We start from the raw sequence: 27,374 nt of genomic DNA, 5'->3' as shown, positions 1-27,374 counted from the left end.
TGTTTCTGTCCAGCGCAAATGCGCAGGTGGCACGAATAATGCGCCGTTATGGGTATATTCCTGGAACTGGTCTAGGAAGAAATCTATAAGGTTTAACTGAGTGGCCGGAGCTGAAGGTCGCGAATAATCTGTTTGGGCTAGGATATGAACCCACTAGAAAAGAGATCAGGGAAAGGAAGTAGTACATGCTGAAGTGGGCAGAGCTGCGTCGTCGGGGCCTAGAGCTACCTATGGGACCGTTCAGTCTGATGATGAATGGTAAGTATAGGAAGGAAGGAGCTGATGGCTCGTTCTATGGTTTCCCTGAGCCGTGGTTTGATGAGTCTGGGAAACAGCTACCAGGCTTTGAAATTTTCTTCACTAATGAATTGCCAGATGAGTACCTCTATGGGCAGATTACAGCAGTTGAAAAGCAGGAATCTGACTGGGCTGAGAACTTAGAGCCGCAGCTTCTGGACTCCCTCTTCGAGGTTGAGGCACCAGTCATTGCCATGATTAGAGACAATGCGAGCCTTCTGAACCCTAAGGGCCGAATTACCCCAGCTGAGGTACCCCTTGATAACTGGACCTCTCAGGTCATTCCTCAAATAGTTCTTCAGTATGGTCATGTTCCTCCAAAAGAGTCTAATGTTTCTAAGTATGTGTCTGTTTCTGAGTCAAATATAAAGTCTGTTATTTCTAACAATTCTTTGGATACAGGTACCTTAGGAAGCTTATACATTCCTGGTGTAGATGGCAAGTCCTTCGGTATAGATGCTGTCTATGAAGATGAGTTCGTTATAGAATTTACCACAAAGTCTATAAATAGTCCAGTTGAGTCAGGAGTCAACATTTCGGTTGACGATACAAACATTTCTTTTAAGCATAATGTAGAGCCTGTTGTGGGCCAATTGATCAACGATGTAATTCTTGATTCTATTAATGAAATAAAGGACTCGTTTCAATATCTTCCTGTCTCTATTTCTGCTTCTCAAATTGATAAAACTAATAACAATGATCAAAACTCCCCCTCTTATGAGGATGCTGACGAAACTCCCCCTGAGATCAAACACATGATTACTCAGGAGGAGCAGCACCGAGCTAAACCACTTGAAGAAGAAATTGAAACCGTCAACATAGGTGATGAAACCTTAATCCGAAAAATACGGATTGGCAAAACGTTATCCCCGGAGGAGCGTGAAGAATTAATCACTTTGCTTAAGGAATAAAAAGAAGTTTTTGCTTGGTCCTATGATGACATGCCGGGATTAAGCGAAGACATCGTCCAGCATCGTCTTCCCCTAATCCCGGTGCCAAGCCCAAAAGCAAAAACTTCAAAAATTAAAACCAGAATGGGAGTTGAAAGTCCATGATGAAGTCAAAAAGCTATTAGATGTAGGTTTCATTCAGGTGATTGGATATCCAGAATGATTGGCTAACATAGTACCGGTGCCCAAGAAGGATGAGAAAGTCAGAATGTGTGTGGATTTCTGAGATTTGAACAAGGCAAGTCCCAAGGATGACTTTCCTTTACCGAACATTGATCTCTTGGTGGATAATACAGCTGGTCCTGCTTTGTTATCCTTTATGGATGGGTTTTCTGGATATAATCAGATCAAGATGGCCCCTGAGGACATGATAAAAACTGCGTTCACCACTCCCTGGGGAACGTACTGCTACAGAGTGATGCCGTTTGGGCTGAAGAATGCTGGGGCAATCTATTAGAGGGCGGCTACCACCTTATTGTACGACATGATTCACAAAGTAGTTGAAGTTTACGTTGATGACATGATTGTTAAATCTAAGACTCGACCAGAGCATGTCGTAGTCCTGAGAAAGTTTTTTGAAAGGATCCGAAAGTATAAGCTTCACTTGAACCCGAGCAAGTGTGTATTCGGGGTTACTTCAGGGAATTTGTTGGGGTTCATGGTTAGCGAAAGAAGAATCGAGGTAGATCCTCGAAAGATCAAAGCAATCCAAGAGATGGAGCCGCCGAGGACTGAAAAGCAGATCCGTGGTTTCCTGGGAAAGGTTCAGTACCTAAGAAGGTTCATAAATCAGTTGACGACGACATGTGAACCCATCTTCAAGCTGCTGAAGAAGAATTCTTCGAAGAGGTGGAATGATGAGTGTTAGGAAGCATTTGAGAAAGTCAAGCAGTGTCTAGCTTTGCTCCTGTCTTGTCACCAGTTATTCCGGACCAGCCATTGTTACTATACTTATCTGTCACTGACACAGCTATGGGTTGCATGTTAGCCCAGCAAGACCCCGAGTTGAAGAAAGAAAAGCCTATCTACTACATCAGCAAGAAGATACTAGAGTACGAAATGAAGTATTCTATCTTGGAAAAGACTTGTCTGGCATTGGTTTGGGCAACTCAGAGGCTCAGGCACTACCTGTTATCGAGCAAAGTTCTCTTACTCTCAAGGATGGATCCGTTGAAGTACTTGTTCAAGAAGCCCGCCCTCACCAAAAGAACATCCAGATGGTTGCTGCTATTGTCTGAATTCAATATCGCCTATGTGACCCAGAAATCAGTTAAAGGACGTGTGATAGCTGAGCAGTTGGCTGATGTGCCTGTAGATGAGAATACAGTTCTGACAGCAGATTTTCCTGACGAAGAGATCATGGCTGTAGAGGATGAGGTCCAAAACACCAGATGGTTGATGTATTTCGATGGTGCTGTGAACAACCGAGGTCAAGGGGTAGGGGCAGTGTTGATATCTCCGACGAAAGAGTACATCTCCGTATCCATCAAATTGCAGTTCAAGTGTACCAACAATGAGGCCGAATATGAGGCTGCATTGCTGGTCTCGAAGCAGCATTGGCTTTGCATATTCAGGAGATAGATGTTTTCGGGATTCAATCTTGATAATTTATCAGATCAATGCTCAATGGAAAACAAAAGAAGATAGATTGATCCTGTATAACACGTATCTGGATTCTTTGGTCAAAAGATTCAAGAATGTTACATTCACTCATCTGTCGAGGACAAGAAATCATTTCGCGGACGCTTTGGCTACACTAGCCTCAATGTTAGACATTTCTGCATCAATGGAAGTTCAGCCTCTAGCAGTACGGTTACAATGGACTCCAGCACATGTAAACGCCATAGAGATAGCAGCCAGATGTCCAGATGGAAAGCCCTGGTATACTGACATAAAGAATCTCATTTCAGGCCAAGGGCACCCCCCTGAGGCGTCGAGAAAAGAACGGAGGTCTATCCAGAAGTTGGCGGCTAACTTCGTTATCTGTGGCAATGAGCTCTTCAGGAGGTCATTTGATGGAATCCAGCTTCTTTGTGTAGATGAAGATCAAACAGCTAATCTCATAGAGCAGACGCATGGAGTCTGTGGGCCTCACATGAACGGAAAGATGCTGTCGAGAAAGATCCAGAGACTTGGATACTATTGGCCAACCATGGAAGCTGACTGCTTTGCATTCGTGAAGAAGTGTCATAAATGTCAGGTGTATGCCAACCTCATTCATGTGCCGCCTTCTGAGTTACATTCTCTGACTTCGCCGTGGCCATTTACAGTCTGGGGAATTGATATTATTGGAAAGGTGTTTCCGAGATCTTCAAGTGGGCATGAGTACATCCTGGTAGCCATCGATTACTTCACTAAGTGGATCGAAGTTGCATCCTTCACATCGTTGGCGTCAGCCTCGGTTGCTAAACTCATTCGAACGAACATAATTTGCAGATACGGGGTACCGCATGAGCTGATCTCAGACAATGGATCGCACTTCAAGAAAGAAGTGGTACACCTATGTGAGGAGTTCAAGATCAAGCATCACGAGTCCTCACCATACAAGCCTCAGACAAATGGAGCTGTCGAAGCCGCAAACAAGAACATGAAAACCATCATCAGCAAGATGGCAGAGACGTACAGGGAGTGGTCAAATAAGCTACCATATACTTTGTGGGCTTACAGAACATCGATTAGGGCCTCTACGGGAGCTACGCCATATTCACTAGTGTATGGGATGGAAGCGGTCCTACCAGTTGAGCTGAGAATTCCTTCGTTAAGGGTAATGATGGAAGCTGATTTGCCAGAATCATAGTGGGCAAGGGCTCGGTATCAGGAGTTACAGATGATTGATGAGAAAAGGCTCAGAGCTTTGTATCATGTCCAGGGATATCAGTGTCGAATTGAGAAAGCCTTTAACAAGAAGGTGAAGATTAGAGATCTCTAGAAGGGAGACCTCGTTTTAAAATCCTACAGGGCACCCTACAGGGCACCGGTCTATGATCCTCAAGGGAAGTTCAGACCAAACTGGTCAGGTCCTTACATTGTTGATGAAGTCCTGCCTGGAAAAGTCGTTAGACTCCTTGATCAAAATGGTGAAAAGCTAATAGAACCCACAAACCTTGATCAGCTTAAAAAGTATTATGCCTAAGACACCAGGAGGCCGTCCTTGGTCGATCTGAGCTTCAAATCCAAAAATCCAATTGAAAAAAAAGGAAAAGTCAAAGACCGTTCGCAAACCCTTTGAGCCAATAAGTAAAATCAAAATTTCTTTGTCACCCTCCAACCAGGAGCATCTTTTATGACTTGCATCATAAAGGATGCAAGACCTGAACTACGTTCTGACCTGATTCCTTTCTACAGGATACGTAGGCAACCTGATCAATTCGGGTTCAGTCAAATCCTTCAAATCATTCAAAGCTGTTGAAAAGAAAGAAAAGAAAAGCAAATCCTTCAAATTTATGGAAGAGAGAAAAAGTCAAATCAAAACAATCTCAACCCAAAGTCCCCAATGGGCGAACTACGCGGACCTGATCCTCACTCTTTTGAGGTACGTAGGCTATCTGGAAGGGTCCAGATTCGGTCCAGTCCAAGCACCTTAATCCAATTCTTTCAAACCCTAACCCACCTAGAAGCCCTCCTGGTGTGATAAGACAAAGGTTTGTGGAGAAACACAAAAAACAAGAAAAGAATAATGGAGTCTTAGACCCACTAGACTGAAAACCCGAAAGGGCGGTCTAGGCAAAAGTTAGAGTCATTCACCCGCTAAGCTGAAAACCCAAAAGGGCAGCTTAGGCAAAAATTAGGGTGCAAAGCCTGCTGGATGGAAAACCTGCAAGGGCAGGCAGTCCAGGCAAAAATTAAGGCAGACGGTCCGCCAGATTGGAAACCCAAAAGAACAATCTGGTCATGGCAGTGACTTCTCACGAATGACTAAATTTCAGAAGCTAGCGAGACTTTCATATCTGTATCGGCATCACGTCAAAAGTCTGAGTAATGCCAGCAAAGCTTCCTTTGATATTCCTCTAAGCTTGGGGTTAAAACCGAGCAATCCAAAGGATATAATAACCAAGACTAAATACCGGAAAGAGGCGGAATCACCTTAAAACATGGTATTCAAAGAATTCTAAGAGTGGTAAGTTATACCATCTTAAAACAATTATCAAATTAAGAAGCAGATTCAGTCCTTCTTGAAAGTCAGTTTCGTAACTCAGTCTGAGTACTCACAAAGAGTCCTCTGTCAAGCAGTTGTCAAGGTCATTCTTTGTCAAGTCAAAGTTATGTACCCAGTCAAGTCAGGTGTGTCCCAAATGGCCTGTTCGGTCCAATATCTTTTCCAAAGCTGGGGTAATAGGTACCAGAAAATGAAGTTGTCCAGAAGACGAAATGACTTATACATGGTCTAGAAGCGCGGTAAGCTCTCAGGCCCATTTGAAATTCCTGCCGCAGGCAGAAGGTTGAAGATGTATCAAACAGGATCAGTCCGTTGGGAAATTGAAAACCATTGTAACTCGAAATTCTGACAGCTGGCAGAAAATTGAAGGTGTTTCAGGCAGAATCAGTCTCTTTTGCATTTGAAAGCCTTTGAGGCCCGAAATCCCTGCTATTGGCATAAAAGTAGTAAACCTTTCAGCGAGAATCAGTCTCTTGTGCTTCAAAAAATCTTTGTAACCCAAATTTCATGAAAGAAAGCTTGAATCTGTTCGAGTTTTGTTAAGACTCCTGAATTGGAAAAGAAATTGTACTAGGGCCATCTTTTATGTCTTGAAGAAAGTTAGGCCATAAAAGATACCTAGCATGTGATGATAGTTGAGATAGCAGTCTTAACAAATCAAGATTTGAGAAACTTGAACGCTTTTTCAAAGTCAAAATTTTAAAATGGGAATGATCATGATAAATGTCTAATCATACCGCTTTGTTGATTTGTTAAGAGGCTGTCTTCTCAGATCCTAGAATGGTTTGATCATGATAATTGTTTAACCATTCCGCTTTATTGATCTGTCAAGAGGCCTTCTTCTTAGATCCTGGAGTGGCTTGATTATGATGATGGTCTAGTCATTCCGCTTTGTTGATCTGTTAAGAAGCCATATTCTCAGATTCTGAAATGGCTGGATCATAATTATGGTCTAATCATTCTGCTCTGTTATCCTCTAAAACCCTGAGCAGCTTAATTAGAGGCTGTCTAATCATTCCATTGTCCATTCAATTGAGAGTCTGTCTCACCATTTCATCGAGAGTCTATCTCATCCTTCAGTTGAGAGTTTGTCTCACTATTTCCTTGAGAGTCTGTCTCACCATTCAGTTAAGAGTCTGTCTCATCATCCTATCGAGAGTCTGTCTCGTCATCCCATTGAGAGTCTGTCTCATTATACCTTCGAGAGTCTGTCTCGTCATTCAGTTGAGAGTCTGTCTCGCTATCCCATTGAGAGTCTGTCTCATTATCCCCGTCGAGAGTCTGTCTCGTCATTTCCTTGAGAATCTGCCTCGCCAATTCGCCCGTCAATCCGATGAGAATCTGTCTCGTCAATCCATCTTGCCACCCCTTACATCCTTTTGTTTGAAGCCTTGGGCCAGTCAAAATGTGTCGTCTGTTCGGCTTTGGCTTTCATGCGGCAAGCACACTCTGCCAAAGAGGGGCATCTGTAGACATCCCATTTTGACTGGGCCTTAAGGTCCCCAAAGTAGGGTCGAGGTCTCGAAGTTGAATAAATTCTCGAGAAAGTAGACCTAAATTAAGGGAAAATTTTAAGTTTCCAGTATCCTATTGTGTGCATTCGTGGGTACAAATTCCCCAAGAGATTGTTAGTGTTCTCAGGGGTACCCCTGCAAAATTTCGTGGCAATCAGGCTAAAAATGTAAAATAAGACAGGCAGCGATAGTGCAAATGCCAAAATGTGGGTGTGTTGATATCAATTCCCTTTATCCATAAAAGACAAAAGATTTTTGTTTGGTAAAGAGGGGATTTGCCATTTGTTACAAGGGTAATTTGGTAATTTTGATTATTGCTTCTGTTGTAAGCAATCTCTAAGAACCATTGGATCGAAACAGTGGGTTAGGTTCATTTAGAGAGAAGAGAATCTTCACCCTCCTTGGGCTTGGACAACCCCCCACTTAGGTTAAAAGTTGTGTGGAATGCAGTATGTGGTGGCTGTCCATGGAGGATTGGGGGGGGAGGTAAATTTATCATTTCCCTTTTATATGCTCTCGAATTAGGGTTCCAGGGGAGAAAAAAAAACTTCTTCTTCATCTTCGTTTGAGAAAATAAAACAGAGAAAGAGAGGGAGAGAAGCGGAGAAGAGGGGATTGGATCTCTGACTGTTCTCATCCATCTTCACCTTCAACTTCATCTTCTTCAAACCACCATACCCTTTAGCCCCATCTCCACTTAGATCCACCATTCAAACCCCTTTCATCTCCTCTTTTAAATTCCTGGCCCTTGAAACCCATGTTCGAACCACCACCTTTTTCTTCCCCTTTCTCTGCAACTTCCGACCTCAACCCTAACTCCAGCCAACCCGAACCAACCACCAGCCACCTCCCTCTCCAATCCCCCTCCACCACCTCTGCCATTTTCACCAAAACCCACTTCGGTTTTCTCCACCAAACCCTTCTCCATTGATTCCGGCAACCTTGCCGGAATCCAACGGAGAACCCTGTGGAATCCGACTCTATTTCACAACACCTCTTCATCTTCCCCATCCTATCCCCTCTATTTTCCCTACAAACCCTTGAAACTCATCATTCTCACTCCCAACCACTATCTCTGTCAAAACCCTCTTTATTCCCTTCATCATCTTCTCCGGTCGGGTTGCCGGAATCCGGCCAAGCCACCATCGCCGCCGGAATCCATACCACCACCACCGCTAGCCACCAATAGCCTCCTCCTACCTCCACTCTTACTATTGAATTTCTCCTCTTTTTGATTTTAGATTTGGGTTTTCAGAAAAGGGTTGATTAGAGTTTGCAGGGAGGCTTTTTGATTGAGGAAGAAGAGGAATAAGAGCCTCTACCAACATCCCCACCATCCCTATTCCAATTCCCACAGCCACCCCCATCTCTTTCCTCAAAAATCCGGTCCCTACTCCCCTACACCCATCTGAATCACCCCCTTTTTCATAACCTACCTCTATTTATACTGACCTCTACCTCCAACAAATGCCCATGACCATCTTCTCCATCAAAGCCCTTTCTAATTTCCCCCATTTGCAGCCATTTCCATTGCAGCCTCGCTATTGCCGTTGCCGCAACCCATTGCTTCCATTAAAATTGTCTCTTCTTCTCGGACCACTACTCACCGAGCCCGGGCACTAGCCTCTATCCTCGACCATCTCTATAACCTCCACTTTTCCATCTCTCTAATTTGGTCGAGATATCTTCATTGGGTTAGAAAAGATTTGCAGAGAAACAAGGAGAGCAATTCCAAGAGTAGCTTCCGTGAACTTCATCTCTAGTGACCTTGGTTCCGATCATCTTTGCTGGTAAAGAAGCTTACTAAATTTCAGGTACTATTTCCTTCCTTTACTGTTTAAAATTTGCTTAGAATGAAGAGTCTTTTTATTGACAATGATGAGTGTGAATTGGGTGTTCTTACTTGTTATATCTGTGGCTATTTTGAAAATCATGTTGTTTGAGTCGAAATTACTGTTTTAAATGGAATTAGAAGTTATGATCGGTAGAAGTCATTTGTGAGCTTAAATCTTGTGTGAGATAATAGCAGGAATTTTAGATCAGTAGCTGTTTGGGAATTGTATTTGTTTGATATAAAATTCTTGTTCTAAATGAAATTAGAAGTGTTAAATCTATGATAACTCAGGAGTTGTGCTGGGATGACTTGAAACCCTCGTCTTAATTGCATAGAAAAAATGATTTGTAGAAGGATATCTGTGTGTACATGCTCATTGGTGTGTTAATTTGCTCATTGGATGTGTAACTTGTTGACTATGTCGGTATAGGAGTTGCACTTATGTAGTACCATGATATGTATATACTCGAGTGAAAGTTTTCTTCCTCAGAAAGTTGGTTTTGGTTTCCAGGTAGATTGAAGTTGTTCCCTGATTGGTTCTACCCCTTTTGCTAGAGTTCAAAACTTGTACCGAGCAGGCTTGTTGGCGAGGACTGGATTTGTAATTTTATTTTTTTTGTTATGAATTTGTCCCAAATTTTCATTATCTTGGTTGAATGAAGATAGACAGGAAGCTTGGGGTAGGCATAATGCCCCTTTGATCAGTACTGTTGACACCACTCTGTCCTGACTTGGGCATGCCTTGGTTTATGCGTTGTTATTTATTTAGGGCTGTTTGCCTTGCCGCATGTAATATATACATATAGACGGATTTGCATTAGATGAGCTTGCCAAGTTTATAAATTTTTGAGAGATGAAATGTTGTGTGGTAGTGTTAATTACGCCCCCTCTCTTGTTTGGCTCATTTGACTTTGAAGCCTGTGTGACCCCAATTTGTCTTCTTGTTAGTGGGTCCAAATAATTCTTTTTACTCGGTTCTACCCAACTACAAATCTCGTGGGAGTCTTCACAATGTGATTTATATATGTCCATTTGAAACAAGTTGGCGGAATCCCCCCAGACCTGCATCTTTTATTAATTCACACAGCACAATGTTAATTGGAGCAGAGTAGGCAAGTTTTGCATTGTAAAGAACAATTGTACCAAATTTTTCGTGAGAGTCTAAATCTTGCATGTTTTGATGGTTCATACAACAGAACAGGGTTGCAATTTGAAACAAGGGAATTTCGAACAATTGTTGGAATAGGGAGAGAAGAATCACTTCAATTTCTTAGGCTGATGCTGGTAGTGCCATGCTTGTTGATAGCTCAATTTATGAATATCACTTGAGGAACAGTTGTTTAAGATTTTTTTTTTATGATTGCATACATTTCCCAGTCCTTGGAAATCTATAGTCATTGTTATACCCTTCCTTATAATGGGAAAATGTGATGAGGTTTAAAAGAGGTAACATTCCCAGTGTTATCTTGATAGTCTCTCCTCATTAGGATCAAACTCTTGATGATATCTGAAATTCCAAGGGTGGTCCCGAGTACGGCAACTATGAGGAGTGAAAATTAATTAGGTTTCTAACAAGTTTTAATCTTTTGAAAACTCAAACCTAAATTGGAAATTAAGAGATCAAAATGAAATTCAAGCACACAAGTTAAATCTAGAGGTGCAATGCAAAATAAAGAGCTAGAGTTCAAGAGAGTGCACCCGAGATTTAAAGTGGTTCGGTCCTCAAAACGCGAGGCCTACTCCACTCCACCAACAAAGACCCGTTGATGGCTTCACTAAGTGATCTTCTTAACTTCGGCGAAGATCGGTGCCGGTTACAAATTCCAATTACCTTTAACCTTGGTGGCAATCTTCACCACGGAGAGTGGGCTACGCTTCTCCGAACACTCTCCCGAATACAATTTCTTGAATAAGAAAGAAAGAACAAAAATCCCTCACAAGGGTTTACAACTTTGTAGAAGATGTACAAATATAGCCTAAGGATCCAAATCCTAATCTAAGAGGATGAGAGGCATAATCAAGTTTGATTCACTCTTTGGATGTTCAAATGAAGTTTTTAAGAGTGTTAGGATTGATGGTTTTGAAGTTTAGAATGCCCATATATATAGAAAAACCAAAATATGACCGTTCAATGGCATTGTGGTAATTCAAGCAAAATTCCCAACGGCTCAAAATATGACCGTTATAGTGTTCTCGGAGTTCCAAAAATATTTCTCGGAGTTCCGAGAAAAAATCTCGGAGTTCCGGGAATACAAACAGAAGATGAAAAAAATCTACTGGACCATTTCTCGGAGTTCCGAGAATATTTCTCGGAGTTCCGAGAATTCTTGGAGTTCCGAGAATTTCTCTCAGAGTTCCGAGAAGCCTATGAAGAGCAGATTTTCACTTCATGTTGTTGGGCTTCCAATTTTACACCAACTTGGAATTGTTATGAGGGTTCCACTTAGTTGGAACACCACAAAGACAATCACTTATATATTTAGGGTGTTTGTTTATTTGCTTAATTATGCCTTTCAAAATCCTAAACTATGATTGAATCTTAATACAATCTAATATAAATTGATCTTCAATGGATTCTTCAAGTCTTCATTTGTCTTGGACTTCATGATGTGGTCCAATGAGAGCTTCTTGGCCTCAATCCAAGCAATGTTGTCTTAGCACCAATGTGATCTACAACTTAGACAATCAAACACATTAGTGATCATAAATTACTTGTGTATTGGAATCATCAAAATAAGATGGGAATGCCAAGGTGGGAACCATTGGGCTTACAATATCACTCTAACCCGCGGCAAAGGAGAAATTTGCTAAATTAGTAGTGTTGTTACCCAAGTGCTACAATGAAAATCTCAAATTTTGTAACCAATGCCAACACTATCACGATTTGTTTGCATTAAATTAATTTGTTCATTCATGGTCATAAAGAATTATGCTTAATATCCTGTAACCTTTAATGACTAATTCTGAGTATGATTGTTAAAGTTGAAGAGTCCCTTTTATACAGCAGCTTGAGTGCCATTCTTTTGTGGATAGATGCCCATATTGTCACATCTTGGTGATAATACTGCTTTCCTTACATTAAGGAGAGTATAGAATGAGATGAAGATTATGTTCTCTTTCAGGCCCATTCTCATTGGGAACTTTCTATACTGATCTCAAGAGAGGTGTAGGAGCCTCTCTTATCTTTTCTCTTTCCTTCCCTTTAGAGACCTTCTCCATCATTCCTTCGGGATAGACTATGACGAAATGCTTCTTGAGCCAAACCCTTCCCTTCCTGCCTTAGAGTTATCACAGGTTGAGAGATCTCTCTTTAGGGAGAGTTAGGAGTCTGTCCTACCGTCATAAGAGTTAGGAGTCTGTCCTGCAGTCGTAGAGCGTTGGGAGTTTGTCCTATCCTCACATAGAGTTAGGAGTCTGTCCTGCCCCTCATAGAGTTTAGGATTCTGTCCTACCTCTATAGGGTTTAGGAGTCTGTCCTATCCCTTTATAGAGTTTAGGAGTCTCTCCTCCCCCTTATAAAGTTTAGGAGTCTGTCCTATCCTCTATAGAGTATAGGAGTCCGTCCAACCTTCATAGAGTTTAGGATTCTGTCCTTCCATCTTTCAGAGTCAGTCTTTGCATAATCCTAGGCTTCGTAGTTTAGAAACGATCCGAACTATGGATGGCTTGATCCCTAGCTGAGGGGTACGTAGGCAGCTCAGGCTTGCACCTGGCATCCTGAGTTCAATCACAACTTCAAAAACTGCTATAAGTTTCAAAACCTTTCAAACCTTCCAAAACTACAAAAATTCTTCAAAATAACCTTGCAATTCATTTTTTCAAAAGATCTTTCAATAGAGTTAGGAGTCTGTACTAGGCGTGTGGGGTGTCTTAGAGTTAGGAGTCTGTCCTAGATGTTTTGATTTGCCGTGTCTGGTCGTGTAAGTGTCCCTAGAGTTAGGAGGCCTCGAGTCGTGGTCGGCTAGACGCTTAGTCGATCCGGTGGCTAGACTAGAACGCACTTAGATAGCCCATGGTTTTCCTTCGGACGCACAGCCTAGTCACACATAGGGTGTAGGGTCCACTTGCATTAGTTAGGGCATATAGGGAGTCCTAAAAATATACAATTCACTCGAACTTAAGCAATCACACAAGAAGCTTTAAAAACTAGTCGAGTATAGTTGATCGGGTCTAGGATAGTCGTCCTAAGTGGTCAGGCATTGTAGTTTAGAATAGGCCGTGGAACTACGTCGACTTTGATTCTTCCCTAGGCCGGGATACGTAGAGCAGCCGGGATGGATGACCATCTTGATCCGAGTCAAGTATTGCATTAGAGTCTAGGGTTTGTCGTGTCAAGTCGTGTGTGGAGTCTTGTTGTGTTGTGTGTTTTGTTATGTTTTCTTACTTTCATGTACAGACCCTATACCTTTAGCTTTAGCATGCATGTGTCTGCCCATCAGAACTTAGACACCAATTAGGCATAACACTCATAACCTAGCTATTCTTAGGTGGCATGCCTTTCATTTCTTTTGCATGTGTTTATTATTCCTCTCCTAGACATGCATGACTAGCTAGACGTTATCTCGAGGATATTCGTTCCCATTTCACATGATTTTCGCCCAAAACTCTTCAAGGTTAATAATAAATGGCATAAGAGACCAGGTGCTTGCACTTGGGCGAATTGGGGGCGCCTAACCCCTTCCCCATTCGTCATCAGGCACGGACCTTTTGTATCTCTGGTTATGTGTTACGGCAGAGCACAGCATGGGATCCAGGGCCTACTTCCTTGGATGGCAACTCTTTCTTTGTTTAAGGTAAGCCTCAAATCCCCGAATTGAGAGGTATCTCACTTTACATCGCCACTCATGCTGTGAGGGGCACTCTTTCGAGAGTTCCTTGGTGGAGCTCTCCTTCACGTGGATGATCTAGAGGCTTTCTGGGGGGCTCGTCCCCCGCCTCTCTCGGATCGGGGTCCACAGTCTCCTCTTCGGCCCGTTAAGAAAGGTGAAAACGGCATATGGGGGTTTGTCCTCACGCCGAAGGCTTCGTGCAGATGGGCTTCGCTTTGGCCCTTGAGAATGGAAATGCTTCGGCATGTAATGGCTCATTGATCCGGCCTTGAAGGATGATCGAGATAGTGGAACTCCCGCGTGGACGTGAAGAGTGGAGTAATTCTTGTGATAGATCGAACCATTATAAATCTTGTGTACATTGTCTCTCTCTCTCTTTCTTTCCTTCTCTTGCACGTGTGGTGATTGGTAATCTCTAACCTAACTTTTATTTGTGCTTTTGATTGAACAAGGGTTAATAAATGCACTTGATTGAAATGTTTAAACCCTAAGCATTATAATCTTTATTTAAACAAGGGTTAGCTAAATGTGCATGATTAGAAAGTCTAAACCCTAGCTTTTATTGATATACCTATTTGAACAAGGCTTAGACTAATTATTGCTTAATTAAATGGATTAATTTTTAATCTTTTCTTAATTAAGCCTTAAATTTCTAATTGACCAATTCACCCGCCTATTGGTTTGTCACACTTGTATTTCACCCATATATTTGGTGTGTACACAAAGTATCTTCTATGTCGGAAATCTATTGTAGCCTCTCTCACCCTTCTCGGTATTGTGGACCAATTGCCATTAGATGCCAACATAATACCTTCCATACTTGTTAGACAACGTCTCTCGGTATCCTCATCTCCCTCTCTGCTTTACATATGGCTATGTCTAAAGTTTCGCATAGCTATCCCTTGTCCCTGGACAATCCCCTGACAAGATACATTCCGATTACTTCTCCGCACTCTTATCACGTATCCCTTCAGATAAAAAGCCTCCAGAAGCCATCCAACACCCTGCTACCGTCTGCTTTGCTCATATTCACCAGCCCATGGACTGCTTCTATACAGAAGATATCAAGTTGTTCTCTCCTTTTTTGCAAAAGTTTTGTAAAATTGTCATTAGAAGTCAGGCTAGCACAGGCCTTGTTGCACAAATTATCAAAATTGGTCAGACATATAAATAAAAGTTTTGTTTTTACTCTTCCAATTGTTTGCATAATTCTTTTCTTGCATAAAATTCTAAAAACTAGTGTGTATATATTCCCATCTGCAGGTAGAAAGTTTTTACATTTGAAACCATCATACCCAAGAAGTCAAAAGTCTGGTCCCGTACCCAAGCTCGTCTGGAGAAAACCTTGGATCTACCTAGTTCTCTAATTCTCACTCCGTTGGTAGAAATTTCAGACTCTTCTGATCATCCAACTCTTCTCTCCATCATGGCAGAACCCATGGACCCGTCCCAGGACATTCAGGATTTGCAACTGCCGGTAGCGCATCGGATCTCTTTCTGCAGGAAAGGATTGAGATAAGGCAGCAAAACCTCACCCCCCCTCCCCTGCGTGACATGGCCATTCATTGCTTTGCAAGTCTAAAGTGATTCATAGACACTGAAAGCAAAATAGAGGCCCACATGGTTCATAGATGGATTGATGATGCTCAACTTTTTCCAGAGACTATTATTCAGACACCCCTTGCACCTAAAGAAGTTAACACGGCAAAGGAAGTCATAGAAGCTTCTGAACCACCGGTTATTTGGCAACATAGCAATGCACCCCGAGGGCTTATCATCATAAAAAAACTTCTAAGGGAATTTTCTCCCTTGCCTACCAATCCTTCTACCGTCATGAGGGTACTTCTCCAGGAAAAGAAGTTGTTCTTGCTCGCAGCTCGTCCGCCTCCTAACTCTTTGCCAAGAACTTGGAATAACAGAGAGTACTGTGAATACCATCAAGGTAGACGACATCAAACCGATAAATGTCTCGCCTTGAAGCATACTATCCAAGACCTTCTCGAGAAAAAACACTTCATCATCCCATCAGGGGCAGGTATTACTCTCTAAAGTTCATGGCTTCAAGCGGGAAAACATAGGCATTTGCACTTTTCCCTCAAAATATGATTACCGATGCTGGCAACACAAAACTCTCCAACTGTGAAGTTGTTCTTGCTCGCACCTCGTCCGCCTCCTAACTCTTTGCCAAGAACTTGAAATAACAGAGAGTACTATGAATGCCATCAAGGCAGAGGACATCGAACCGATAAATGTCTTGCCTGGAAGCATACTATCCAAGACCTTCTAGAGAAAAAACACTTCGTCATCCCATTAGGGGTAGGTATAACTCTCTAAAGTTCATGGCTGCAAGCGGGAAAACATAAGTATTTGCACTTTTTCCTCAAAATATGATAACCGATGCTGGCAACACAAAACTTTCCAACTGGTCGGATACTTTTATCCCACTCCTTACTCCTCCGAATACAGACTTCTTGTCTTCTGAGTCAGACTCCTTTTCCGATTCTGACTCATCTTTTGAAAGAACATCAAATGTAATTGAGGCCGACAAGGGCATGTCAATCAGTTCTTCTTCCGATGTATCTCGCTCGCAAATCAATAAAAAGAACTTTTTTCTGTACCTGCTTTGTTTCTCGATTCTTCTGAAGTCAATGCTTTAAAATATAATGAACAACCCTACTCAAACGAGAATGTAGATGAAACTCCCCTCAAGGTTAAGTAGTTAATCAAACGAGATGAGGAGCATCGAGTAAAACTTTTAGAAGATGAGTTTGAAACTATTAACATTGGTAGTGAATCCCTGCTTAAGAAAATTAAGATTGCAAAACCTTATCCCCTGAAGAGCGTGCAGAATTAACCAAATTGTTAAAAGAATTAAAAGAAGTCTTCGTCTAGTCTTACAATGATATGTAAGGATTAAGTGAGAAAATTATCCAGCACCATATCCCTCTCTTCCTAGAAGCAAAGACGAAGAAGCAAAAGAATCAGAAGAATGAGACCAGAATGGTTTCTTGAAGATCAAAGATCGAGCAGCTAAAAGCAGGATTTCTAAAAAAGTGTTCAGGCATCCTGAGTGTTTAGCAAACATCGTTCCAGTACCCAAGAAAGATGAAAAGATTCAATGTTGTCAATTTCAGGAATCTGAACAAAGCCTGTCCAAAGGATGACTATCCAAACAGTGGAATAGTGAATATAAAAAAATCCTTCGAAAAGAAAGAGGAAGGAGAAAAAAAATCAAGGGCTGTTTTTCATCTCCCCTAAAGTTGTCACCAGTTGTCGCCTGACAACCATTCGTCAGAATTCGACGTCGCTACTCTAAAGTTTGTCAAAAACAAAATTTACCACAGAGCAGTTAGATAATGCACCAACTGAAGATGCAAAGCTGAGTAGTGAATTTCAAGAGAGGGGGGTATGGTGTTTAGATAACGCCGAAGTCATTAAATCCTATCTGGAAAAGCCGTCAGACTTTTTCACCAAAATGGAGATAAAATTTTCAAACCTACCAACATCAATCAAATCAAAAGGTATTCAAAGGCCACCATGCGCCGATCAGAGCCCAAAATGACTCACCTACAAAATTCAAAACCCTTTGAAGATGCCTTCAAGCCATGAACTACGGGGAACTGATCCCAACCTCTTTTGGGTACGTAGGCAACCTAGCAAAACTCAGGTTCGGTCATCCTTTTTGGCAAAGCCAACATAAATCATCCCCCTTCGATCATTTTTCCCACAGAAAAGCCTCAAACTACGTGGACCTGATCCCAATCCCTCTTTGAGGTACATAGGTAGCCTAATCATTTCAGGTTCGGTCACATTTGGCGAAGCAAACACCGAACTAGTTCCCCCGTAGAAAGCCTCGAACTACGCGGACCTGATTCCAATCCATCTTTGGGGTACGTAGGCAACCTCATTATCTCAGGCTCGGTCACAGTTGGCAAAACCAGCAAACATTCTCAAGATCCCCACAAGTGTTCCCAGTGTCCAGAACAAGAAGATTTGAGGATCTGCTAAGTCGAAAACCTGAAAGGGTGGCTTAGGCAAAAATTATGGTCATCGTACCTATAGAAACAAACCTGAAATATATTTCTAGCAAAAGGTAAGGTGCAAACAGTCCGTTAAGTTGAAAATCCACAAATGACAACTTAATTGTTGGCACGACATACCCTTTGAAATGACCAGATGAAGAATTCTTTGGTCCAAAATAAGATGAGTTAATACTTCAAACAATCTAAAGGGTCTCTGGACTATGATTAAAAACCAGAGGCAGGGAACACTGCCTATATGTAAGAACATTTGAACTCATCTATCTAGGGTTCGACTTACCCAAATAAATCAAAAGCATTTGTTTCAGTAAAATCGAGTCTCCCTCCTTTCCTCCCTACATGGAAATCTAGAAAAGAAAAGTTCCTTTCCCTCAGCTGAGTCAGTTGGCCAGCAAAGGTAATCATACGTTGAAAGAAAACACAACGAATTCTCCTATCTCAGAAGGTCAAGCTCAGTACTCCAAATACAGGTCTCAAAAGACCAAGATCCAGCTCAGTACTCCGTGTACAAAAGATCAAATCAGCATCAGCTCAGTACTTCATATACGAAAAAAAAAAATGTTCAGAAAGACGTAACCTCATGATCAGGGGCGCTCAGAAAGAACCCTCTTGTCGTTGCAATGAAATTTCTCTCTCGTTTCTTACCTTATATAGACTTTCTCTTGTCTATGGGAATAAATACACTAGGGGCATTTTATTTTATTAGTCATAGAAATATGACTAATAACATAAAATGCATGATCAAATCATTAAAGAAACCATGCCAGGGGCATTTTGCATTATTAGCCTTCACTAATAATGTAAAATGCTCAAAATAAAGATTAGCCTCTGCTAATAATGCAAAATGCTAAAAAATCCAAGTTGTTTAAAGAATTATAATAGGGGCATTTTTGTATAAATATCCATTTAGAACAGATGTCTATTTATACAAAAATACTCTTTATTTTCAATATAAACAACAGAAACAACTGCAGACAAAAGCAAACAAACAAAAACTGATCCATATATCAAATATATATCTGATCAATTCAGAAGATAAAATACATCTCATCCCCAACTAGGCGAATCAAAAAATCATTGTTCATCAGTAGGGTCTGTCAAACCCTGCTCTTGAGGATCCTGGACTACATCCGAGGCGGATGACGGGTATACTCTCACTTTGGAACCAGACTTCATTGACTCCTGAGATCCCTCAACTGGCCTCTCTCCATGGTGGTGCTGTAGCAAGCTCACTATCAAATCAAGGAGTCCCGAAACTCTGGTCGTTTTCAGCTCATTTCACTAACGTTTCATCCGTGGATTCCCTGAATCTTTCAACAAGGGATCAATCAACTCTTTGGGCATTCTCTGAGTCTTCCAAACACATTTATTCGGTATCCTCCTAACAGAGGTGAGTTGTTTTTGCTTCTTAATAACTAAGGATTCATACATCTTTCCCCGCAAGGTCTGTATAAAGCATGCTCATGGCAACCAAATGCCTCCCAAAAATCTTTTCCATCGGAATTCCAAAACCCTTGGAGACAATCTGATATATCTTGCATCATCTGTGGGAGAGTCCACTCACCCCCAAAGGAGTCTCACACCATGTAAAAATCTAATCCAGGGTGCAAAATCGTACCGATTTCTTCCCAGCTGAGTGTGTCAGTATTCACTCCCCGTTGGAAATATTCTAAGACAATGGTCTGCCATCTGAAACCTCTCCAACAGAGTCCGGTTTACCCTCCAATGTCACTCAGAGACTCTCATGAGAGTCCTCGTCATCGTGAAACTTATCCAAAAGATTGGTAAACTCTGGTTTATCTCTCGCAAGATCAAATACCAAAGCCTTTCTTCCCAGTAGAGTCAAGATAAACAAACATTTGTCAAGTGCTCAGTGAATGAGACCCTTTGCTCGGGCGAGCCGTCTGTCAACGGCTTCATCAAATCATGGTCAAGCACGATCGATTCCGACACTGATTGATGGATGTGTACATCCCCTTTAGAATCAATTCTCCAAGCAGTCAGTATAACATCGGTTCCCTCGACATAATCAGGATCACCATCATCAGAATCAATCCCGATTGACTCTCAGCCAATTTACAGCATCCAAGGAACCTTACTAGTTTTGATAGCTCGAGCGGTCTTCCTCACTAGGATTGAGACAACATACTGTCGTAGGTCCTATTATCACCAAACCTCACATCCCTAGAGAGTCGTTCAAACCTAATCTTTTAAAAGAATGTATGTTCCCAGATTCTCCAACATGATATACCCAGCGGCATTTGCAACCAAATCCTTAGCGGACTTTGTACCAAAACCCCCAGCGGTATTTGCAACCAAATCCTCAGCGGACTTTGTACCCAATCCCCCAACGGCATTTGCAACCAAATCCCAAGCGGACTTTGTACCCAAACCCCCAAGCGGAGTTTGCAACCAAATCCCGAGCAGACTTTGTACCCAAATCCCCAGCGACGTTTGCAGCCAAATCCCCAGCAGACTTTGTACCCAAATCCCTAGTGGCCTTTACAACCAGATCCCCAGCGGAGTTTGTAACCAAATCCCCAGCAAAGTTTGTACCCCCGTCCACAACAGAGTTTGTGACCAAACCAGGCATTCAAAACTACCAAAAGCCCCATGAGGCATCATCCCCAGGGAATCATTCGAATCCATTCCTTAATAACAAGCATACGTTCCAAGATCCCCAGCGGAGTTTACAACCAAATCCCTGACGGAATTTGTACCCAATCCCTGATCGACACAAGCTCACTCACTCGCTTGGTCGATTCCATTGCCCTTGGCTCACTTGCTCGCCTGGTCGATGGTGTGGCCTTGGCTCGTTCGCTCGCTAGATCAATCCCTGATCGACAGAAGCTCACTCGCTTACTTGGTTGATTTCGTTGGCCCTAGCTCACTCGCTCACCTGGTCGATGGTATGGCCTTGGCTCATTCGCTCGCCAGATCAATCCTTGATCGACACAAGCTCCCTGGCTCACTTGGTCGATTCCATTTGCCCTCGATCACTCGCTTGCCTGGTCGATGGTATGGCCTTGGATTGTTCGCTCGCCAGATCAATCCCTGATCGACACAAGCTCACTCGCTCGCTTGGTCGATTTTATTGGCCATGACTCACTCGCTCGCCCGGTCGATGGTGTGGCCTTGGCTCGTTCGCTCGGAAAACCAATCCCTGATCGACACAAGCTCACTCGCTCGCTTGATCTTTTCCAATTGGCCCTGGCTCACTCTCTTGTCAGGCCATCTCCTGACTTTTAAGATCATCCGCAACCAAGTCAGATTCTCTGGCAGCCCTCTAGCAAGAGTCTTTCGAAATATTTTCAAACCAGACTAAACCCACCTTGAACATGGTATCTAATCTGAGCGAAACCCTTACGACGCGTTAGCCCTCCAGGGTAAGTCCGTTCAACGACGGTAACCCTCCCAGTCAGGATAAATCAAATCCATGCAGTAATCCTGCAAATCAAATCAAAGCCCGAGTAAGTCCGTCTGTAAGCGGTATCTCGTTGAAATCAAGATCATGCGTACGATCTATCACATCAATCACCAGGTGCCAAGTTGGCATTCCTGTCATCAGTGTCCGCACTAGATGTCAAAACGACATCCCCCGAGGTCCCTCCCCAAATCAAGTGTCCTTAACCTAACCCAGGGTCCCTCCCAAAGTCAGGTGTCCTAAACCTAACTTCTAATGACCCTCCCGGCTATTAGAAATGATGTTCATCCCAGGGCTCGTTCTAATGGTGTGTCTTTTCAAAACCCTGTCAGCGAGAGGTTTCCACTAAATGACATGACAACAAGGTTCCTCGGTGAGGGCTGTACGCCTTATGATCCGATGTGAGTCTTGCAAGCCTATCATTAGTCTCCATTGACAAAAGTTTGTTGTCTCCTTACTTTGGTATTCAGGTGCCTTGCACCCTCTACCAAAGAGGGGCATCTGTAAACACCCAATTTTGTCAAGGCAGTATTAGTGATAGGTGTCGCGAGGAAGAACCTTATGACGAGTCCTAGAGCACTAGTAGTGTTTCTCTCAATCTCTCTTTAGGGTGTTTACAAAAGGAAATAGTTTCCAAAAAACCTTGTTATCCTGTAGAAACAACCGAAAAGATTATTTTTATAACACCCGCCTTTTTCGGCAACCGAAATGCCTGTTTTTGCACAGCACCCGCCTTTTTTCGTCAAGATAAAGAAAAATATTGTCTTTCGAAACCAAGCAAGTTAGATTCATTGGATAATACTCGAAACAATGAATCCAACACACCTGACCGTGCGTAAATCGGAGTTCAAACGAAGAAGTTATGCGCGTTTTAAACTACCACTAAAAGACGAAACATGATCATTATTTGGATAAGGATGAAAATTCGTCCTAGACGAATTCCAAATTTCTGCCAGACGAATTTTGGCTAAAAATAACCAAATAACCCCGCCTCCCCTATTTATAGGGGAGGAGGGTAAGGGTTTTCTCATTCCTTCTCTTCCTCTATCTTGGTTGAGTTTTCTTTTCCCCCTGTGTGATTGGATTTACAACCCTGTTTGGGTGTATTTCCAAGGTGAGGCATACAACCCTATTTGGGTGTATTCCTGAAGCCCCAAACCGCGGCCGAAATTAAAATAAACCCTAGTTAGCATGCTTTTTAGAAGAGAGAAAGTAGAGAAACACTAGGTAGCTCTCACTGGGCGTCGGCACTCTGCCGAAATTTCGAAGGTTCGGAGCGACATCCTCTTTTTGCACCATTGTTCTGCCGAATTTCACAGAACTACGAGCTACTTTTCAATAGCAACGTCGTTGTTCTGCCGAAATCTCGGCAAACCCAAAGCTTCCGCATCAATACAGCGCCGTTGCGCTGCCAATTTCTCCGCAGCCTGGAGGCCTCTTCTCAAACAAGCGCGGTTACGCTGCCCAATTTTCACTGGTAAGATGTAATTTTTTTTTTTCAGTTGTGTGTTTACAAAGCGGGGTTGTAAAGTAAGTTGCGAAATCAGTCTCTGCCACAAGCAACTTATGATACAAACCTAAAACAAGAGTAATCCATTCACGTTTTCTGTTGTAAAGTAAGTTGCGAAATCAGGCTCTGCCGCAAGCAACTTACGATACAAATCTAAAACAAGGGTAATCCATTTACTTTTCTATTGTAAAGTGAAATCCCAAAGGGCAACACACAAGAAGGGGTGAATTGGGTGTTTTAGTACTAAAAAAGATAGGGCTTGTGAAATTAACCTAGTTAGTTTTATCCCTTGTTCAACATTATCTTCAAATAGAAAAGGAAAGAGATTACCAAGCACCGCAAGAGAGAGAAGGAAGAGAAAGGAGACCACACAATGATTTTTATAGTGGTTCGGTCAAACCTTGGCCTACTTACCCAAGTACTTGGTCTTTCCTTGGGATTTTCTCCACTACGGTGAGACTCCTTAACGCCACCTCACAAAGCATATACAATGATCACCACCTCAACAAGGGGACACACCCTTGGATACACTCCGCCTCCGACGATGTTCCTCTTCGTTGCACCACGGCCTTGAAGTAAGAAACTCCTATTTGTAACTCCAAATACAATATGAAGAAGGAAGAAACAAAAATAAAAAGCTCTCAAGCATCTTGTAGGCGTATACAACTCTCAAGCTCTCAATAAACTCCTAAGGAATGAAACTAAATGCTTAGGGGAGTACCTCTTGACAAATAATGGATGCAAGTTTTCGAATGTTCAAGAGGAAGAAGAAGAATCCTTTTGATTTTCAAAGAAGAGAGCACTAGGGTTTGATAAATGTTCAAAAGGTATGAAATAGGGTTTTTGATGAAGTATAAATACCCATGGATGATTTTGAAACCACAATGGCAAATCCATAGTAAAACTGGGTACGTACCACTGTCAAGTTCAAACGGCTCTTTTGCGAGACCGGCGCGGTCGACCGAGCCACTGCGGTCGCCTGCCCTTATTGGGCGCCTCTTTTTTATTTTCAAAATTTAAGTCGTCACGGTCGACTGTGGTCACTGTGGTCATCCTCCAAGGACAACCTGTTTCAAAATAATTTGGCTCGAAAAAGAGTTCCACGGTTGACCGAGGGGGTCGCGGTCGCCTGCCAAGACTAACCTGGATGTTTTCTAGATTTCCAGAAAATAAATCTGCGGTCGACCGGATTGGCCCGATCGACCGATCTGATGAATTTTGAGATGTCCTGGAATTCCAGGTTCCATCCCTCGGTCGCCCGGCATAGCTCGGTCGACCGGCCCTACTTTAAAATCTTGTTTTAAAATATTTGAGCAAGGGACTTTTGGGCCTTGGTCTTTGGGCTTTAAACATGTATTTTCAAATACATTTATACACTTAGAAAGAAGGTTTTAAAGATGAATTGAAAACATGTAAACAACAAATGCCAAGAGGACTCCTATGCATTCTAAACATATGAACCTTAAGTCATCTTGATCTTCAATCTGCTTGGGTGCTTGCATGAGCTTCTCTTTGTCTTGAGCTAGTCTTCGAGCATGTTCTTGCACTTGTGGACCCTTTGATTCTTCTATAAACCATATGGCTTGATGGTTGACCACCAAGACTTGACTTTCTCCAAGACTAGGCCTTGTTCTTCTAGCTTCTAGTGTTGACATGAATGAAACCTGTCTAAATCACAACACTAGAGAAGCCTACAAACTACCATCAATTTGGGTTTGTTGATCATCAAAACAAGAGAGGGATGTACTCTTGGGCTTACATAAAGTAAGTTGCGAAATCAGACTCTGCCGCAAGCAACTTACGATACAAACCTAAAAGAATGTAATCCATTTACTTCACAGTTGTATATTTAAGAAACTTATAGGGTGGTTTTCATCATAAAACCTCCGGCTCATTTAGTCCCCAGGTTTTTGGTGTTAAACCCTCTACACGCCTTTTACTAATTCCGGTACTTTACAGCTTTCTGCACACAGAAGGTGCGAGGTGGTATCGTCATAAAATCCACAGGGTTTAACCCAGGAAATTATGACATAAATCCCTCTTCCTTCTCTCCTTTCTGCTATTTACAGCTTTCTGCACACAGAAGGTGCGAGGTGGTGACGTCATAAAATCCACAGGGTTTAACCCAGGAAATTATGATGTGAATCCTTCCGCCTTCTCTACTTTCTACTATTTACACCTTTCTGCACACAGAGGGTGCGAAGTGGTGTAGTCATAAAATCCACAAGGTTTAACCCAGGAAATTATGATGTAAATCCCTCCACCTTCTCCACTTTCTGTAGTCATTTTTCGTTTGATTTAAGTTAACCTGATCGTGAGTAGTTGTGACTTTGTAGCCATAAACAGCTTACAACACCGATCAGGTTAATTATCGCTTATTTCGTTTTCTTTTGCAAATTCACTCTATTTACATTCGGAATTAAGCATAATCTAACAAGGGAAATAAGATCAAATCCTTTTATTTTAAATCCTTCCAAAATGCAAGAGACCGGATTAAACCGGGCAAGAGGGGTGCCTAAAACCTTCCCCAATTGTAACCACAACCCTTACCTGGATATCTGTAAGGACCATGCCTTAAGCAAACAAAGTAAAATATAGGGTTCTAGGCCTAGAGGAAAGGAACCCATGATTACTATTCTTCTGAAGAAATTCAAGTCGTTACTCATTTCCTTGGAAGAATATACACGGGTCCTACGCCCTAAACTAGGTGGCGACTCTGAGTTTCTCTAACTTACGAAGTTAGGACTACGGTCCCGAGTCCGCAAGTAGCGCAGATCAAATAACACCCCCAATGTAAAACCCGATTGTGGTGATCCCTTGTCGTCCTGTACAATGAGGGAAAAAATCGGATCCCACACTAGTTTGATAGAAATTGGTATGTGCACATCCCGAGGTGAGACAAGAACAACGCCAATTCCTCTGCCTGTCGAGTTTGACGCTTCGTCAAAGTACATAGTCCATGTAGTGTCACTGGGTGCATCTCTGATCGTCATAATCCCTTCATCTGGAAATTCATGGTTCAACTCTGCATCTTCAGTAGGCGCATCAGCTAACTATTCTGCAATGATTCTGCCTTTGATAGACTTTTGAGTGACATAAGTGATGTCGAATTCTGACAACAACAACAACCAATGAGCGATTCTACCAATCAAGGCTGGTTTCTCAAACAGATACTTTATCGGATCCATACGAGATATGAGGAAGATCCTCTATGATAACAAGTACTGCCTAAGCCTTTGGGTGGCCCATACTAGTGCTAAACAGGTTTCTCCAACTGAGTATAATTCAGTTCATAATCCAACATCTTCTTGCTGAGATAATAAACTGGCATTTCTTTTCTTGATTCTGGATCTTCTTCCTCCAACATACATCCGAGAGACATGTCCGTGGTTGAAAGATACAGAAGGAATGGTCGTCCGTCGATTGCCGGTGATAACACGGGTGGTGATGACAGGCATTCTTTGATTTTCTCAAAAGCTAGGTGACATTCAGGGTTCCACTGCTTGGAAGCATTTTTTTCAGAAGCTTGAAGATTGGTTCACATGTACTGGTAAGTTGAGTTATGAAACCGCTTAAGTACTGAACTTTTTCCAAAAATCCTCTGATTTCCTTTTCTGTTTGCGGAGATGACATCTCCTGAACTGCTATGACTTTGGCAGGGTCTACCTCGATTCTTTCGTAGCTAACCAAGAAGCCAAGCAATTTTTCGAAAACAACTCCGAAAACACACTTGTTTGGATTAAGCCTGAGCTTGTATTCCGCGATTCTTTCGAAGAATTTTCTTAGAGTTTGAATATGATCAGCTCGATCGTTGCCTTTGACAATCATGTCATCAACGTATACCTCTACTTCCTTGTGTATTGTTGGGCGTAAAATCGGCACTTACCATGGATGAGTGACACGTGGTATCTCCGACTAATTAGAAACCTAATTGAGGGTTTTGGGAGGAAAGTTAATCCTCTCCTTATAAATAGTAACTTCCAAATTGGGAAACCGCCCCTTATAGAGGCAACGCACCCTAAGGCGGTAACTTTCTATCTATGGGAATTTTATTAAAAAGTAACTTTCTCGTTTAGGGAAATAGGAAATCTATTAAAAATAGATATAAACTTATGTCCAGGGAAGTCAACCAATTAGGCAAGAGTCCTAAAACAACAAGATTCCAATCATCGCAGACTCTTTTCTCTATAAAAAGGGACCTAGCACTCATAATGGAACTACATTAGACTTGATCCTCAAAGAAGGGTTACGTAGGCAGCTTGGCAACAACCAAGTTCAGTCACATCCTTCCCCAATCATATTCGTTGGTCATGCTTTTGAATCTAATCTCTTTCCTTTCAAGCTACCTGTGATTCCGATTTCCGACTTAAGAAATTATTGGTAGCGATAACTCTATGTTCGCTAACACGTCCCCTGTAAGTGTAAGTTATTTATAGGGTTAACTCTATCACCGCTAGATCATGTAGAGAGGATTTTGACATCATCAGATTGGCACCATCTGTGGGATCACCATGACAAATTCGAAATCAAGAGACTCAAAATCTGTCACTGCCAACCCACAAGGCGAAGGAGTAATGACTAGGAGTCAAGCACAGGCCACAATCCCCGGAAACCCTATTCCGGAGGAAGCGCCTATCAACGAAGATACAAGTCCAGTCACTATGACTATGTTCATCCAACTGGCAACACAAGTTGGGGATGTTTCTGTTGGTCTTCAAGAAATATTAAGACGCTTACCACCTCCTCCACCGATGGTTCAAAACATCAGCGTTCCCCCATTGATTGCGGAGGTGAGGAATTCGCCCTTAGAAGAAGAACAA

Source organism: Tasmannia lanceolata, unplaced genomic scaffold, assembly GCF_043159265.1.
Source record: "Tasmannia lanceolata isolate RefF3 unplaced genomic scaffold, GAP_Taslan_0.1 ptg000003l, whole genome shotgun sequence".
NCBI lineage: Eukaryota > Viridiplantae > Streptophyta > Magnoliopsida > Canellales > Winteraceae > Tasmannia > Tasmannia lanceolata.
The sequence above is the reverse complement of the archived record's forward strand: the minus strand, read 5'-3'. Positions refer to the sequence as shown.